The sequence below is a fragment of the Lissotriton vulgaris genome, chromosome 2_1 (assembly GCF_964263255.1).
Source record: "Lissotriton vulgaris chromosome 2_1, aLisVul1.2, whole genome shotgun sequence".
Lineage (NCBI taxonomy): Eukaryota > Metazoa > Chordata > Amphibia > Caudata > Salamandridae > Lissotriton > Lissotriton vulgaris.
Genome location: NC_141687.1, coordinates 620,435,805 through 620,454,761, shown reverse-complemented (window position 1 = coordinate 620,454,761; position 18,957 = coordinate 620,435,805). Strand labels below are relative to the sequence as shown.

Here is an 18,957-nt window from a genome sequence, read left to right as displayed (position 1 = left end):
TAAGACATTACATAGAAGGAGCTTAAATACAGTAAACGCCTCATAAAGCATACAGTAAAAGGGGATAGCAATGTTTTCTTTGTGTTTAGTCTCCTTTCCCTCTATCCTTGAAACAGAAGCCAGATTATAAAAAGAGGCCCCAAAAGTGAACCTAAAAGTAGACTATTGTGGACCTGCTTTCTCCCTTAATTTATTTTCGTGATTTACTAGCCAGAGAGATTATTATTCTTTGAAAGTCTTGTTTATTGGTGCACGTATTTGAGATGAAGGCCTAGATGTATCAAGCATTTGGCGATTCATTAAGGCCGAAATTCGCAGAATTTCGTCCTTAAAGAATCACAAACGGAAATTTTGCATCTTTTGGGATGTATGTGAAATTAGCAAAATAAGGAATCTCAAAATATTGCGATTCCTTATTTTGCTTAAGCATTTATGGAATCGCAATTTTGCGATTCCTTAAATGCCATGTATGAAGCTTTTTTAATTTGCGAATTCAGGTTAAGGAATCGCAAATTAACACCAACTTGAGGTTCGTGTTAATTTGCGAAATCCTTTCAAAAACCAAAATTTGGCAATTTTGAGGTTGGCATGTGACACACACACATGCCCATAGGGCATGTATGTGCGCCATATGCACACACATGTAAGTTTCAGGGGTGCAGCAGGGTGTCCATGAGACCCCCCTGCACCCTTGCAATTATTCTCAAATTGCGATTAGCAAATTGCGAATTCGCAATTTGAGAATTATTTCGTAATCATTCCTATGGGCCTCCTGGCCCATAGGAATGAATGGGAAATTATTCCTTATTTGCAAATTTGCAACTTGCGAATTCGCAAATTAAGAATAATAAGGAATCGCAAAAAAATAGCGATTTAAAACATACATCCCATTTTGCGATTTCTTAATAGCGATTCGGTAAAAACCGCTATTAAGAAATCGCAAATAGGAACGATGATACATCTAGGCCATAGTGTTTTATATAGTGCAAACTATACCCGAGACAATCGGATATCAGAGTGCTTTAGATGAGCACCAGTTCCATTACAGATGGATACATAACTTTTTTTTATGTAGGCATGGGGAGATTAAGTGATTTGCAAAGAAACAGAAGAGGGGCCCTGAGACAGATAAATAGGGAGAACAAGGGAATACAGTAGCCAACAAAAAGTACAATTTCCCTATATATAATTTTCAAATGGTAGTATATCCACAAATTTATATGTCCCAAAGACCAGTGGTATTGTCTAAAAAGTAAAGTTTATTAAATGTTCCCATATAATCTATGACATAAATATAAATAAGTATGAAGGTTTGTTACTAGACGCACAGCTATTTAATAAAGTTTCCAATCTGTAAGGTGCTCCAGAGAATCGCCTTCTGGCTGGAGGCCAATAAATAACACATAATAAAGTGAAATTATCATAAAGGTCATGAAGATGTACAGCAATAATTATGGAGGCCCATAATCACAATAAGTAATGTATAATTACAAACTTCAAAACAGATCACAAACATACAATAAATCAGGTAGATACAAAAATCACAAAACAAGAGACAATGATATCATACACAAGAATATACAATACAAATATTCACAAAAAACACAGGATATGCGCCGACGCGCTTTTTGGAGGTGAGAAACTTTATGCCAATTCCTTCAGGGCGCTGTGAACATTTGTAGGGTGGTAGCCAGCAGCCATCCTGGATACAAATACTGTTCCTCAATGTACAGTAAAAGGGGCTCAATAAATATACATATTACATAGGTCTGTAGGGACAGCAAGAAATAAAGAAATATTTGTAATACAACATCATAAATATATAGTATAACGGAGCAATATAGAAATCTGAAAAATTAGAAAGAAAAAATAAGCAAGAAGAGCACCAAAGTGTATAATGAGAAGCAGCAGCCATCTTAAATAGATAGTACCATACCCGTGTTGAACAGATTAAGAGCGGTGCTACAGTGAAGTAATAAGAATAAAAACCTAAGTTATCCAAAGGAAGTAAAGAAAAAAATGGTAGGGCCACATACTAGGTAAAACAGATGTCATCTGGTGACAGAGAGTATTATAACTGTAACAGGTCAATGTCAGTGGCGCTTCTCTCCCCCAATAGCAATACCAATATAGAAAAGCCTCAATAGCGAATATCTAAAAAGGCAGAATCAAAACAGAATAATAAAAATTTCAATTGCAAGAAGCAGAAAACATGTAGCCTATAGCTGTAATATGTAATCTAAAATATGACTTACTCATGTTGCGCAGTAAAACTACAACATGGGGAGGCTAAACGCCAATGGAACCATAAGGCAACTGATGTGGCCTGGAATGAGGAGTTGCTAAATCACAAGAGAGGAGTTCTAAGAAGAAAACAAAGAGAAAGCAGATATGAAAGAGTTGTTGTGGAGGCCCCCAAAACACCACAACGAAGCGTTACTGGTTTCAACTCTCTTTATTCACCAGAGCGCCGGGAACAGCTTCTGAACCTTCCCGCGGTCGGCGCCAACTACCTAAAATGGCCGCCTTCCGCTTCCGGTCCCACCCTTCCGTTTCCTGTATGCGTGACGCTAGACCGTCACCACATATCTCCCCCCTTTTATGCAGTGACAAAACAGAAATTCTAGTCCTTACTTGTAGTCCATATCAAAGTCCTTGAACTTTACTGGAACCTTTACTATCCTTCCCGCTCTCGTCTTCTTCGCTCCATCTCCTACTTTGCCACTCTGTATCTCTCTGTCACTCCTTCCACTTGCTTCCTCTGTAGCGCTCTTCATCACCTCCTTGTCCGATCCTTCCTTGCTCCCGCCTTTCGTTCCTTCTTCCGCTCTGTCTTCTCCATTCCCTTCTGTACTGCTCTCTCCTACTTGCTTCACACCTTCTTCTACATTTCCCTTGTTCCTTCCGTTACTTTCTCCTTCTCCCTCTTCTACATTCTCTGTGTCTTCCTCCGTCTCTTCTCCCCACTTCAGGATCTTGCTGCATTTCGCCATTCTGTCCTGCGACCACACTTTACCATCACTGAGGAAGGCCGACCGGGCATAAGGCTCTATCACTCGTAGGGGTGGTGAGAACTTGCTCTCTCCTTTCCTTCTTAGGATAGCTGACTTCACCCTGACCCAGTCACCTTTCTCCAACTCCACTCCTTGCACATTATGTCTCTTGTTGAAATGCTCAGTGTACACTTCCTGTGCTCTTTCCAGGTTCTTTCTGACCACCGCAGGTGACCATTTACTTTGCACCACCATTTTCCTCCACGTCATGTTGTCCTTCGTGAAGGCATCCCTTCCTCTCAGTACTTTGAAGGGACTGTACCCCGTGCTGCCCGGGGTTATGCGGTAGGCCCATAACATCTTCAGTAATTCTCTCTCCCAGTCCAGACCATCATCAATAGCCGCTTGGATGGTGCCCATTATCACTCGATTGAAGCGTTCAACTTGACCGTTCCCCGCTGGATGATAAATGGGGGTGTGATTTACCACAATGCCATTCCTGGATGTGAACTCTTCCCACTTCGCAGACACAAACTGTGGTCCGTTGTCGCAAGTGATGACTTTAGGGATTCCTTCCCTGATGAAACGTTGCGTAGAAAGTCTACCACAGCCTCGGTATCTACTTTCTTCCTTATATCCACCTCAGGCCACTTAGAATACCTGTCAACCATGACGATGGCGTACTTCTGCACTCCGTCCTTGTTGAGGATGGGTCCCATTATATCAACTGACACCATTTCCCATGGTCCTTCCGGCACTGGGAACTTTCCTAAGGCAGGTCTCATCACGCTCTGGGATTTGTCGGCCTTGGCACACGACTCGCATGCTCTCACATGTCTTTTAACTTGGGCATCAATGGCCGGCCACCAGTACGCCTGTCTGGCCAGGGCCTTGGTTTTGGTGATTCCCTGGTGCCCTTCATGTAGAAGTACCATCAAGTGTTCAATTATGCCTTGCGGTGGAACTACTTTGTCGCCTCTTAGAAGAAACACGGGATTCTCTGCTAGTGACAGTTCATCTCTTACTTCCCAGTACCGTCTTAGTGCCTCCTTTAGGTGCCTCTTTTCCGGCCATCCGTGGATCACATATCCCTTGATCGCTTTCATATCTTCATCTGTCTTGTAGGCCTCTTCCCAGTCTTGTGCGCTGATCACCCTTTCCATGTCCTGAATGGTGGCCACTATGTATCCTTCCCACTTTGGGCGCACTTGCTCGTTCGCTTCCTCCATGGCTGCCGCTCGACTTAAAAAATCAGCTACTTTGTTCTGCGGTCCTGGTATATGTTCAACTTCATACACAAAGTCTAGCAGACGCAGTGTCATTTTGGCAATCCTCGGGGTAGCGTGCGCATGCCCGCTGGACGTCAGCACCTTGACCAAGGGCTTGTGATCTGTTCTCACCAAGAATTTTGCACCCCATAGATACTGCCTAAATCTCTCCATCGCCCAAATGACTGCCAGCATCTCTTTCTCAATGACGCTAAACTTCTCTTCGTTAGGCGCCAGAGACCTTGAGGCAAAACAAACTGTGGATATCTCTCCACTCTCCGACCGCTGCATTAGCACCGCTCCCAGACCACGGTCACTCGCGTCTGTTGTCAGTATTGATTCCGCATCCGGGTCAAATCCCTTGAGGGGGATTGCTTCACTCATCTCTTTTTTCAGAGTCTCGAATTCTTTCTGCTCCTCATAGTTCCACTGAAATCCATTCCTTTCCTTCAAAAGTTGCCGTAAGTGATGAGTTTTGGTGGCAAAGTGGGGAATGAATTTGCTGTAAAATTCAGCCATTCCCAGGAATTACCTGACATCTTCCTTCTTGCTCGGGGCTGGTGGGCCTATGATGGCTTGCATGTTAGTTCTTTTTGGTTCAATCCCCTTTCCGCTCACTTCATGTCCCAGATATGTGACAGATTGCACCCCGAACTTGCATTTTGACCACTCCGCCGTCAATCCATTTTCTTGCAGTGTGCGTAGTATCATGTGCAGCTTCTCATCGTGTTCCATTTTTGTTTCTCCCATGACCACAATGTCGTCCTGGAAGAACTGGACTCCTTTTTCTTTCCGAAAGAGCCTGTGCATAAGTTTCTGGAATACCGCAGCCGCTGAGGCCAGGCCAAACGGCATCCTTACAAACTCGTAACAGCCAAAGGGTGTGATGAACGACGTGAGGTGACTGCATGAAGGTTGCAACTTGACTTGGTGGTAGGCAGAGGACAAGTCTATTGTGGAGAACCACCGTTTGCCTTTAGTCTTTGCCAGCATCTCACTGATGCGGGGTAGGGGAAACTTGTCGACCAGGATGTTTTTGTTGAGTTCTCTGAGGTCGACACATAGCCTCACCCTCCAGTTCGGCTTCTGTGCTACTACCAGAGGCGAAAGCCATTCCGCACTCTCGATGGCTCTTATCACCCCTTCCTTTTCCAGTCTATCAAGTTCTGCTTGTACTGCTTCTCTGCACCGGAACGGGATGTTCCTTACTTTGTGGATGACAGGGACCACTCCTTCCTTCAGCTTAATGAGGTGTCTGTACTTGATCAGTTCTCCTATTTGTCCGCTGAAGACTTTGGGGTATGCCTTATGCCAGGACCCTCCTTTGTCATCTCCTTCCATGCCCATGAGTAAGATCTTCTCTACTCTGCCTGGATTCAACAGTATGCCCAGTGCTCCTTGGTCCTTCCAGCTGAGCACTGACGGCCCTTTCTCGGCAATGTATAATTTGCAGTTTGCCTGGCGTCCTCTGAATTCAAACAATAAGTTACCCTAACATTGGGATCCTTTGCCCAGTGTAAGTTACTGGTCTCAAGTCCATCGGGCGCAATCCTTCTTCTCTTTGGGCCCCAAACTTCTCTTCCCAAACCTTCTTCTGGATTATGGAGATGGGTGCTCCGCTATCTGCGATCATTTCCATCGACACCCCTCCAATGCACATGTTCAGCTTGGGGTTGTCCGTCTCTTCACCTTCCATCTTGAGTACTTGCACATCAATGTAGAGGATTTCCTCAAGATCCTCTTCTTCTTCATGGCCCTCTACTTCTCCTTGTTGTTCCTGGTCCATGTATTTGATCATGGTTCCTCTGGGTTTACGGCGGCACACCTTCTCGTAGTGCCCGAACGCGCTGCAGAATGAGCATTTAGCCCTGAATGCGGGGCACGCTTTGTCATTTCCCAAATGCGACATGCTTCCACATCTGTAGCAACTCAGCCGTCCACCACTGCTTGTCCTCTGGTCAGCGTGGCTAGTTTGGGTTGTCCGTTTACCGTCTTGGCCCCTTTGTTGGTCTCTTGGCTTCGATCTCTCGTTCTTTCCCGGCGTTGTTATCTTACATACGGTTTGTGTTCCTCCTGTCTCTTTCCGGGCCGCTTGCGCGCATCTCTTAGACATCTCCGCCTTCTTCACCAAGGCCCATACAGGGGGGCATCTCCATTGACCCACAATTTCTCCTGAATGTGAGTGCTGGACGTGTGCATAATGATCTGGTCCCTTATTAGGTCACCGTGTAGCGTGCTAAACTTGCATGTCAAGGCCAACTTTTGTAGTGCCACCACATATTCGTCCACCGACTCTCCCCCTTTTTGCTTCCTCTGGAAGAAGTTGTGTCTGTCTATTGCTACACAAACCACTGGCCTGTAGTGTGCGTCTAGGTCTGCAATGGCGTGACCGAACACCTCCGTGTCTGCTGCATCTCTTGTGCCCTTGACTATGGTATCGTACACCCTGATTCCCTCTGGACCTAAGTTGTGTAACAATATCTTCTTCCTCCTCGGACTCGAGAACGGCGCCTCGCCTTCTTCCTCCAGGGCTTCCAAGTAGTTGAGGAAGTACCGTTTCTAGTCTTCCCACTGCATTTCTGGCTCACCGCTTTTTGCAAGGAATGGCACCATTTGAGTGAGGGAGGTGGACTGAGTTGCCATCTTGTTGCCACCCCTGGTACCTGCTTGCTCTGGTATGCGCTTGCCAGGTGGGCTCCTTGGTGGTCGTTGCGCGTCAGCGTCCTCGTCGCTGTGCTCACTGTCTGTCGCACCGCTCTTTGCCTTGCCTTCGCTAGGTGTTCGCGTTTGCTGACTGCCCCTTTGGTCTGTTTCACCTGCTCTCGACCCTTCCCCGCGTGGTTGCCGCGCCGCCAGCGTGCTGAGCTGGGCCTCTGGTCAGAGGTGAGGTTTGCTGCGATGCGGTGGGGCTCCCTTATGGACCAGTGCCTTTTCTCGCTGTATGCAGCAGCTCCCCTTAAACGCTGTGCTCCTTTCTGTGATATATCACTGTGGGCGTACCTCTGCCTCTGCGTGTGTCCGCCGGCCTGCTAGTACTGGCTGGGGCTTCAGTTGAAGGCTGCCTAGTGTCCTCTGCCACACTCCGGTGTGTGTGGGTTTCGTTTGTTTTTCCGATTTTTTTTCCGTTTATTTTTGGTGGCTGGGGGCGGGGTTTACATCCCAGTCCTCGTCGCCATTTGTGGAGGCCCCCAAAACACCACAACGAAGCGTTACTGGTTTCAACTCTCTTTATTCACCGGAGCGCCGGGAACAGTTCTGAACCTTCCCGCGGTCGGCGCCAACTACCTAAAATGGCCACCTTCCGCTTCCAGTCCCGCCCTTCCGTTTCCTGTATGCGTGACGCTAGACCGTCACCACAGACACAAGATCGTATAGAGGAACACGGTTAGCAAGCGCTTTGTCGTCGCTTACCGGAATAATCTGCTGCTCCTTCTTCTGATGAATAAATCACGGTAACGTAGAGGGCTGTCTGTACAGCATCATACAGCTGTGGGGGTTCCCTAATATATGTGCAGCAACTGGCGCACGTAAGCGTAAGCATGAAAAAATAGGCAACACCTGGGCTTTCTAGCACATGGAATGCTGTGAGCCCTCCTAGCGGGGACCAGTGGGTGCCATATTGAATCAAAGGATCGGTCTATACTTGGCGCCATGTTGACGTCAGTATAAAAACCGCCAAACGTAAAGATAAAGGATTCAAGAAACTAATGGCTGACCACAATCTGAAACTAATATGGCAATCTAAAATAAAGCTGGAGAGAGACTCCTGAGGGAATGGGAATAGCAGATCGATATTGAAAGGAATCCTATACAGGAGGGCTGGCACCATGATGAATACAGGCAACAGTCTTCTGCGGGCACCATGTTAGAGTCAGTAAAAATTCCCACATAGTAGAGAATAAACAGCATAAAAACGCTCTTCATTCCTTAACATTGAAAAATGGTACTAGTGAAAGTGTACCAGGTTGAGAAACTCAAAATACAGATTAAACAGGGTGTCAAGTATGAGGATAGATTTAGACACTAGTTAGAAGGGGGATACAGAAACAAAACACATCCATATAAAGAATACAAATGGGAATCATGGATAAAAATAGAAAATCTGAGAGAGAGCTAAATCCAAGACAGAAATATGAGACAGTTATAATGAAGCATTTTCCAATGGAAAGTATTCATTGAGGCCTTTGACAGACGTCTGAAGTGTATAAATCCAGATCACTTCTCCTTTACATGAGGCAATCAGAATTATCATCCTTGGGATGATGGATCTTCTCCAAGATCATCCATTTAAGATCCTTTTCTGAGTGGTCGGGAGCGCACCAATGAAACACCAGAGGAGCACTTATCCGTTTATTTTTAATAGCGGATTTGTGCTCACTGAACCTGGTTCTGAATTCTCTGCTTGTCTCCCCTACGTATTCCTGCTTCAAGGGACACAGGATGAGTTATATAACATTAGATGATCTACAGTTAACCATTTCTTTAAATTTGAATTTTTGCTTACCCATTCCAATTCTGCCAGTACAATGGAAAAGTTACATGCGTGGCAGTTGCCATATTTATGGGTACCACAGATGGGGTTCTTACCAGTGATAGATCTTTTCGCAAGTTGTCTGTGTTCACTGAATGTAGCTTTCACTGAAGAATTTCTCAAATTCGTATTTCTGCAGAATGCAAAGATGGATTTTGGAAGGGATTCTCCTGCTGGTTGGAATTCAAGATGTGCCACTGAGATTTAATGATTTGATGTGTTGGGTAACACAAACCAAATTGGCCTCGTCAGATTTGTGTTCATTTCGAAAGAGAACTTCCCTATTATAATATTTGGTCCTCTTCTAGGCATCTCTGATAACTCTATGTGGGTAACCTCAATTGAGAAGTTTATTTTTGAGTTGTTCAGCATGCAACTCAAAGTTACTCATGCTGGTAGAATTTCTGTGGATCCGCAGATACTGACTGAATGGTATGCTGTCTTTCTGATGGCGGGGGTGATAAATTTCATATTGGAGAAGGGTATTTCTCGCCGTGGACTTAGTGTATAGAGAGACCTCTATAGTGTGGCAAATGGCTTGAATCCAGATGTCAAGAAATTCGATCTTTTTTTTGCTGATGTTGGGGCTACATTTGAGACGGGGGTCACAAAGATTAATCCAATGGATAAATTCAGTAAGTTGTTCAGCTGGACCTCACCATATAAAGAAAATATTGTCGATAAAGCGGTGCCAATGTTGGATGTTTTTAAAAAATGGGGCGATTTCATTGAAGATAAACCAAACTTCAAACGCTCCCATGTATAGATTGGCTACATTAGGGGTGCAGGCCGCGCCCATACTGGCGTATGAATTTGTTTGTAGATCGTGTTGTTAAATTAAAAAAAGTTCTCCTGCAATATGATGGCCAGACATTCTTAGATGAACAAGTTGTCATTTTGGCCATCACTCTTTTCAAGGGCACTTTTGCTTCTAATGCTCCTATTTGAGGAACATTAGTGTACAGTGCCTCGATATCCTTGGAGACTAGCATGTCGGTATTGGGATTGAAGTGAAGCCCTTCAACTTTACCAATAAAGTGCCCTGTGTCTTTGATGTAACCCGGGAGAGTTGATACCAAGAGTTTTAAAAAGGCATCCACATATTTGGACAGCGGTTCAGTAAGGGACCCAATGGTGGCTACAATGGGTCTGTAGGGAGGGTTGACTATATTTTTATGAGTTTTGGGATCTCCATAAAGAACCGGAATCCTATTGAAAGGTTTGTTGAGGTATTCAAATGCTTGGTTACAGATAGAACCGCTGTCCAGGGTTCTCTGAGGGATCTTAAGAATTTCAGTTTGAATTCTCTGTTCAGGATATGTATTGACTATAACATAATGTTCAGGAACATTCAACATAGTCTGGATCTGTTCTTTATATTCGGCACTATCGAAGTCTACGATGCCTCCTCCCTTGTCACTCGGTTTAATAGTGACCTCCTGATTGGATGACAAACTTTTAGGGCATTGAATTCCTCAAGGTTAAGACTGTAGGGAGGTTTCGCTACATGTTGCATCATAGTTTGGATTTTGGCATACACAATATTCTCAAAAATGCCCACCTCGAGTCCTATCTCCTCGAAGGTAGGGGTGAACGTTAAGTTAGTGCGGATACCTGTCTTGTTAACTGCTCACATGGAGTTTCTGTGTGTGAAGAATTTGTTTAGTCTAATCTTCCTTAAGAAAGACTGGATATCCCGGGTCAATTCAAATTTGTTGAGAAACGTGCTGGTAACAAAAGATAAACCCCATTGACAAAAGTTTTGGGGAATGCTCATCTAATGTAGTCTTGGACAAGTTAAAGATGGGAACGGGGTCAATATGGGAGGGAGCTGTTATTCTCTCCAGTATTGATTCTGCCTTGTCTGTAGATATTGTGAGGGATTCTCTGAATGCTGGTATTGTCCCCTGTTCTGGGTTCTGAATCTGGTCCGTTGGGTCCCTCGTCGTTTTCCTAAAAGATGATTGTTTCTATTCGAACCTTCAAACGGTGCTCTCCTGTTGCCGTATCCTTCCAGGGAAATGGGACCACCCTCACGATCCAATTCTGAGGTGTCCGAGAAGGTCAAGATTTTCTTGTTAGACCAATCTCAGTAGTCCCTATGGTTGGGTTGGACCCTGGTAGCATTGTAATATTGGGCTCCTTAATAGGGATACACTCTTTCCTCAGTAAAGTAGCGAATATCTTTTCAAATCTTATCTGTTTTTTTCTTTATGAGGTAGTCACTAAAGGAATTAAGCTCTAGATTAACCTCGTCCTGTTTCTTTTTTGCATCCTCACCCGGTTATTTTTCTTAAGGGTGTCCTCTATCTCCGCAATTTATTTGAGGAGATTCTCCACAACTTCCCTGACTGTCTGAATAATGAGCATCATAAGATCCCTGAAACACCTATTCGTGACCATCTTTCCAGAAATGTTCTGATTTCTACGTACAGGCCTGGTATGTTTCTTATTCTAAGCCCATTCGGAATAACGCCAGCTTTCAAGTATTGGACCATAAATTCAGCATGGGACTCTATTCTCTTGGCTTTCTTTTTAAAATGAAGAAGTTTAAACCATTTGTCGTTATTGGTTTTGGTAATAGAAAGTGGAAGGTTAGATGATGAACTTTTTCCCATGAGTCTAGAGAAGTCCTCATCAGTACATTTTTTTAAGTAAAAAAAGTAAAAGATTTAGGGCCCGATGTAGGTAGGGCTTTACCGATCGGTATCGGCCGAAAATACCGATTTTTGGCCCTTACCGATCGGTAAACAGCCATCGAGATGTAGGGGACCAAAAACAGAACGAATCGGATAGAAAACCGATTCGGAATGTGTACCGAATGTGAAAGAATCCGATACGTACATACCGAAAATCGGATATGTAACGAATCGGAAAAACACCGATTCGGTTACAAAGACCGAATCGGTCCATGTACCGAATCGTTAGTGACACCGAATCGGAAAATCACCGATTCGGTCCCACTACCGAATCGTTAGCGACACCGAATCGGAAAATCACCGATTCGGTCCCACTACCGAATCGTTAGTGACACCGAATCGGAAAATCACCGATTCGGTCCCACTACCGAATCGTTAGTGACACCGAATCGGAAAATCACCGATTCGGTCCATGTACCGAATCGGAAAAAATACCGATTCGGACATGATCCGATTCGGAAAACATGCCGATTCGTATAAATCTCCGATCGGGAAATTCCCCGATTCCGACAGTTGGGGAGATGTAGGGAGGCACAGAAACACCGAAATCGGCTCAAAATCGGTAGAATTCACTCGGTATTTACCATGGATTGCAATCAGGTGGTAACCAACTCCAACCCATATAAACAGTCCCAAAATGCATTGCAACTTGCAGGATGGCAGCTTTCTATGTCATTGCGAGGCGGCTACGGCTACAGCAGGAAGGACTGAGGGAATGGCTAAGAAATGAACAGGTCTACAGACAGAGGATAACCCTGTTCATGCTCACTGAGGCTGAGATCCTACAGAGATACAGGCTGGACTCTGACACCATACTTGAGCTCATCAGGGACCTTAAGCCATACTTGGACCACCACACCCCAAGGGCACACGCCATCCCTGCGCACGTCCAGGTGCTATGCAGCCTACACCTGGTAGCGTCTGGCAGCTATCAAAGTGGAGTAGCAGCAGCAGGAGGGGTGAGCCAGAGCAGCCTGTCAAGGTTCTTCCACATATTCCTTGACGCCATGATAGACAGGATGGACCAATACATCTCATTCCCTGCAACCCACGCAGAACTGCTACAAACCAAAGCGGACTTCTACCAGATGGCACACTTTCCCCAAGTCATCGGTTGCATAGATGGCACGCATATTCCGATTTGCCCACCAGCGGACACCGAATACATATACCGCAATCGGAAATCGACACACACCATCAACGTGCAGGTGATCTGCAATGCCAAGTGCACCATCACAGACCTGGTAGCAAAATTTCCAGGGAGTACCCATGACTCCTATATATTCCAACAGAGCGGCATATATGCACGGCTGATGGCTGGCGATTTTGGAGAAGGATACCTCCTAGGTGAGCCACATCATCAGACCCCCATAACACATAGTAGGTAGGTGTAATACATGTATGCATGTGTCTAATGTGACCCCTTTCTCTTCCAGGCGACAGTGCATATGCCCTCCGCTCATTCATACTCACCCCCTACCTCAACCCCTCCACACCCAGCCAAAGGAGGTATAACCGGGCCCACATACGCACAAGGAATGTTGTTGAACGGACCTTTGGCATCTGGAAAAGTAGATTCAGATGCCTGCACAAGAGTGGAGGTGCAAGGCAGTATACCCCCATCACCTGCTGCAAGATCATAGCTGTATGTGCAATGTTACACAACCTTGCGGTCAAGAAGGGCACTGAGGTGGAGTTGTCTGACTACGAGGACTATGACGACGACGAAGCTGTGCCACTGACACAGCCAGCTGGGGTGTGTACGCCATGTGATGGCAGATACAGACGTGAGGAGATCACTGAGAACTATTTCTGACTGAGTACAGATGCAAAGACAGCTAAATGTTGCTTGGAAAATAAACTTTTTAATAGTGATGCACCACAGTTACATCACTGAAGTGCATAGAAAAATGGAGTCTGTCAAAACAAATAAAGTCCAGGGTTCTGGTATGATCATCCCCCCTTGCCAGCCTATTTTTTGGCCCGCTTTCCAGACCCACTGGGGTGTCCCTCGGCCCCCTCCGAATGGCCAGCAGCATCAGCGGAGCGCCTGGTGCTCCTCCTTGGCTCTGATGCAGCGCTGGCCGGGCTGCTGCGGCTGCTGCTGTCACCAGCATCACCCAGGTCCAGGGCAGGATTGGAGGCGGCGTTTGATATTAACATGGCCTCCATGGCCGTGGTGATCCTGGCCATCCCCCTGGTCAGCTCAGCAGTATGCTGACTCTGCACCGACTCCTGATTTGCGCTACGATGGCACAGCTGTGCAGTCGCCGCTGCAAGGCGGGCCATGGCCCGGTTGAGCACCCGGGCATCCCTCCTGCGCGCAACCTCATGCTCCTCCTGCCTGGCAGAGGAGTGGGTGATGGCAGTGGTCAGCCTGCCCAACCCTCCTGCCACCTCCTTGTTGCTGTCCACAACAGCCTGGAACCCCTTCACCAACTCCCCCATCTGCAGGTTGTGCTGCAGGAGCTGGCGTTGGCAGGCCATGGTGGATCTGGCCTGTTGGCGCTGGATTTTGACCATCTGGCCCTCCAGGCCCAGGAACACACTGCCCTCCCGTGCTGGTGCAGCAGTGGTGGTGGTGGTGGTGGTGGTGGTGGCACGGCGTCTGGCACTGCTGCCTCCGGCCTGCTGAGTGGGCTGGGGTGCCACTGGTGGTGGTGTGGTGCTGGCCGGTCCCGGAGCCCCTGCTCCCAGGACAGGTAGGACGGGTGGCAAGGCCACGGTTGTGGCAGGAGATGTTGTCGGCGGAATGGTCTGCCTTGTTGGGGAGTTGTATGGGGAAAATTGCAAGGGGGGTGAGCTGGGCAGTACTGGGGAGTGCACTGCCTGGAAATCAATCACCAGGACTCCCTCCATTCCAAGCCCTGGGGTGTCTCCTTCCTCATCCTCTTCCTCCTCCTCCTGGCCAGGCTGGCTGGTGCTCGGCCCTGCCACTGCAGTATGTGATGTCGAAGCTCCCTCTGCTGCCACAGTGGTGCCGCCTGATGGTGCCCCTAGGTACAAAGAAGCATTTGTGAACTGAGTGCCGATGTATTACAGTCAGTACAATTATGGCATTCCACATGTCCTTGCATCTCCTTACACCGTGTCACACTGTTTCCTGTCTTGTGATTCTGCACTGACATATTTGGCTAACTCCTGCTGACTACATGTACCATGGTGCTTGTCTCTTGTATGTTGGTGACAGTACAGTGCTGGTGTTTGCCTATGCATTGTGTCTAATGGGGAGGTGTCTGGTAGGGTGTGTCATGATGCGCATGCTTCTTACCTGTAGCTGTGGCCATCGCAGTGCTGTCCAGGGTCCCGATCCCTACAATGCTCTCCCTCTCGATGGTGCTGGAGACAATTTCCTCCAGCTCGGTGAGGGGTGGCGCCGGGTTCTTGCCTCCTCCGGTGAGTCCTGCCTGCCTTTGGAGGTCGGCCAGCTTCCTCTTGGTGAGGCTGCGGAGGTCATAGAACCTTTTCTTAAGTTCCTCAATGGACCTGGGGGTGACTCCAGCAGCATTTACCTTCTGGGCGATGTCTGCCCACAATCGCCTCTTGGTGCTGTCTGGCACGTTGAGGGACAGCTTGCCAAAGAGCTGGTGGTGCACCCTCACCACCTCCTCAACCAGCACCTGTAGTTCTGTGGTGGTGAATTTGGGCTTCCTCTTTTGGGAGGACTTCTGGCTTCCTGCCTGATCTGCCATATTCTCTTGCTCCTGCTCAGTCTGCAACCTCCTTCTCCCACTGCTGCTAACTGTGTGTTGGGCTCAGGCAGGCTTTCCAGAAACTTCTAGAAACTTCTTAATTGGCTGCACCTGCCAGGGTTGCCACTCCCTGTTTGGGTGGGGGAGGGGGAGCCACCTCATTGGCTGAATCGCCTATTGCCGAGTCTGCTTTTACCGATTCGGTAAAATCCGATTCGGTAAAATCCGATTCGGTATTATCCGAATCGGTAAAAGCCGAATCGGGTCATGCAATGCATTCCTATGGGCTTTTTCGCCATGGGTCTATGATTGCCGAATCGGTTTTTACCGAATCGGCTTTTACCGATTCGGTATTCGCCGAATCGGAAATATCCGAATCGGTGGTAGCCGATTCGGTATTTTCCGATTCGTTGTTGGCCGATTCGGTACTTTCCGATTCGGACCGAGCTGAATCGGAACGTACCGAATCTCATTACCGATGCCGACCGAATCGGTCTTCAGTCGGTATTTTTTTCCTACATCTCGTTTTCCGATTTCAGAATACCGATTCGGCCCGCCTCGGTATTTTAAAATCGGAAAATCCCGTTTACCTACATCGGGCCCTAAGTGATTTACCCAGAATCACAGGATGTTTAGCGTTGTTCCCGAGACTCGAACCCGGTTCCCCAGGTTCGAGGTCGACCGGTCTAGCCCTAAGGCTACATCCTCTTCCCAAAATTATGAGGAAAACTAAGCAGGCAATGAAGCCCGAAGGGAGAAACTATCAAAGAAGGCAGCAGAGAGTGTCAGGATAAGGGAAAATATAGTAGAAATAATAGACACTTACCTGCATTTCTTCTTTTCGAGTGTATGGGTAAGGAAACATCTGACGTTGCACCTACAGAAGGGAGAAAAGAAGAAGAGGACATTAATAAGAATGCTTATTCTATTCCAAGACTATTACTCATACAACCTATGAAAAATAACATCAAATGGTTTCATGCTGAAATAATATATCACCACTAATTAATGGGTTGGAAATCATAATAAATTAAATAAGCACAGGGCAATTAAAAGTTATTGGACACTATTATTTCGCTCGCTCAGTTTGACTAGTCATTATCTCACTCACTCAATTTGAAAGTTACCTTTGGCTCACCTTTGGTTCCTTGGCCTGAACCTCAAGGCAAGCGGACAGACAAATGTGGGTGCAGTATTACAGGTAACCAAACGAATCAAATAACATTTAACGAAATAGAGAACTTACAGCTCTCAACGAGGGGTTAGATTAAAATGATGATAAACCAGTTAAAATTTGTAGTGATGAAAAAAAAAAGTGGAAGGGGGAAAATATTTTTTGTGGTACAAATGTCCCTTAACCTGTCTGGCTAATAATTGGTCACATATAAAAATAGCATAAATAAATAAAGTCCTTTTGTATTGACAGGCCCCTAAACATTTACTTAATAAGTGAATGACAATGGTCCACTGCTCCAAGAGCAGTGCAAAGGAAAGATAAAATTATAATACCAAACGTTATTACCATTTTATTTTTAGTCTTGCTGCATGCTCCATGTTAGGGCCTGGCAGGGTTGGGCTCACGTGACCCAGAGGGAGGAGAAGTGGCTGCTGCACCTTAAGTGCGCATGGCAGTTTGACCCACCGTCTTGGGCTGGCCAAACCATCAGCGCACTTTGCAAGTTCTCCACCGTCCTGTTCAGCCTGGGTTAAGAATATGCACAGCCTCCCAGTACCCGTCCGAGCGCAGAGCCACAGCGCATTAGTTTACTTTTTATTTTTGATATTCAGTCCTTGATATTATGTCCCATTGAAATTGTGGTTTCAACAATCAGGGGCTGTGTCACCCGTGAACTCAGCAACATGGGACAGAAAATTGCAAAATGTGGTTTGTGAAAGTAGTCAAGAACAACACCCACTTCAAGAGGTACCAGGTCAGGTTCTGTCGGAGAAGAGAGGGGAAAAATGATTATTATGCCTGAAAATGGTTGGTGATCCAGGACAAAAACAAGTGCAAAACTTCAAAGTACCAGATTATTGGGCGCATCACCAACAGAGACATCATCTGCCAGGTTGCATATGCCAGGATTGAAGAAGATATGATTATTTGTGCAGCCTATTCGCATGAACCTCCCAAGTTTGGTCGGACTCACTAACTATGCTGCCTCCAATAGCAATGGCTTGCTGCTGGCTCGAAGGATTCTCCATAAATTTGGCTTGGACAAAATCTAAGAAGACCAAGTGGAAGTGACTGGTGATTTATACAACGTGAAGAGCATGTATGGCCAACCTGGTACCTTCATTTGCTATCAGGAGGCTGGACTTGCCAGAACCACTACTGGAAACTTTTTGGAGCCCTCCAGCAAGCAGTGGATGGTGGACTCTCTTCCACATAGCACAAAGCGGTTCCCTGGTTATGACTCTAAAAGCAAAGAGTATAATGCCGAATTTCACCGCAAGCACATCCTGGGACAAAATGTAGTAGACTACTTCCGCTATTTGATGGAGGAGGATGAGGATATATATATAAAAACAGTTCTCACAGTGCATAAGGTACAATGTTGCACCTCACTAGTTGGAAGAAATGTACAAAAAAGCCCATGTTGCTGTACGTGAGAATCCATTTCATGAAAAGAAGTTAAAAAGGAGAGGTGGAATTGTGTAGAAATCTCTCTTGATCAGAAAAAGGACCATGCGGTTCAGAAGAAAGCAAGCTTCCTCAGAGCATAGCATAGGTGGCTTCTCCGCCAAGGCAGAGGAGCTTCGCCCCACTGCTCTAAGAGCATTGCAAAGGAAAGATAAAATTATAATACCAATCGTTATTACCATTTTATTTCTAGTCTTGCTGCATGCTCCATGTTAGGGCCTGGCAGGGTTGGGTTCACGTGACCCAGAGGGAGGAGAAGTGGCTGCTGCACCTTAAGTGCGCATGGCAGTTTGACCCACCGTCTTGAGCTGGCCAAACCATTTTTTTTTTTTTTTTTTTAAATATATTTTTATTGCAGGAATCAGTACAACAATACAGTAACGACCAGCATCATATTATAATCGACTGTTACATGATATAGCCCACCGACCCCCTTCCATAGCATTGCTATACAGCCAAGCAGCCCATATCCCTGGGGTTGGGCGGCGAACGTAGCTGGGGTCAGTAGGATGCTGGAGCTGGTCCGGAGAACACACTGTCCGTCATCTGCTTTTCTAAACAAACCCCAACCCCCAAAAAGAAACCCCCCCCTCAAACTTCCAGTCATTGTGAAACTCCCCCCTTCCCCCCCCCCCCCCCCCCACCATCAGCGCCAGGGAGCTTATCAATTTAGGATCCACTGCTTGACCCACGGGGAAAGTAATAGTGCTGTTAATGCTAGTGTCTAACGGGACTCGGGTCTAGTTGCTTCTTCACTTTCGGAGTCGCTGGGGGCACAATAATCCCTGAGGGCCTGCACCAGCGTTTCCCATTCTAACGCGGCCTCCTGCGCCTTCTCATCGCTCTGCCTCCAAGCCAACTGATATCGCAGCGCGCTCTCACCCGCCGCCCATTTCAAAAGTTCACCGTGCCATCTGCCGCCCGTAGGACCAGCACGTGTCTTCCAGTTCCTGGTCACCTCTCGCTTAGCAAGTAGGAGTCCCAGGTCGATAAATTTACTGGTGATTTTATTCCGGGGGGTATGGGGGAACCAGTGCAATAGCCCTACCGCCGCATCGAACGATAAGTGCCTCCCCGTCACCTCTTCCAAAGTCGCCGCCACCTCCTGCCAGTAGGACGTCAATCCTGGA

The 18,957-nt window shown here is 46.6% G+C and overlaps 1 pseudogene; it reads left to right on the top strand.

The window, feature by feature from the left end:
• The first annotated feature begins 17,063 nt into the window (after window positions 1-17,063).
• On the top strand, window positions 17,064-17,910 carry LOC147730864 (large ribosomal subunit protein uL18 pseudogene; annotated as a pseudogene).
• Window positions 17,911-18,957: the final 1,047 nt, after the last annotated feature.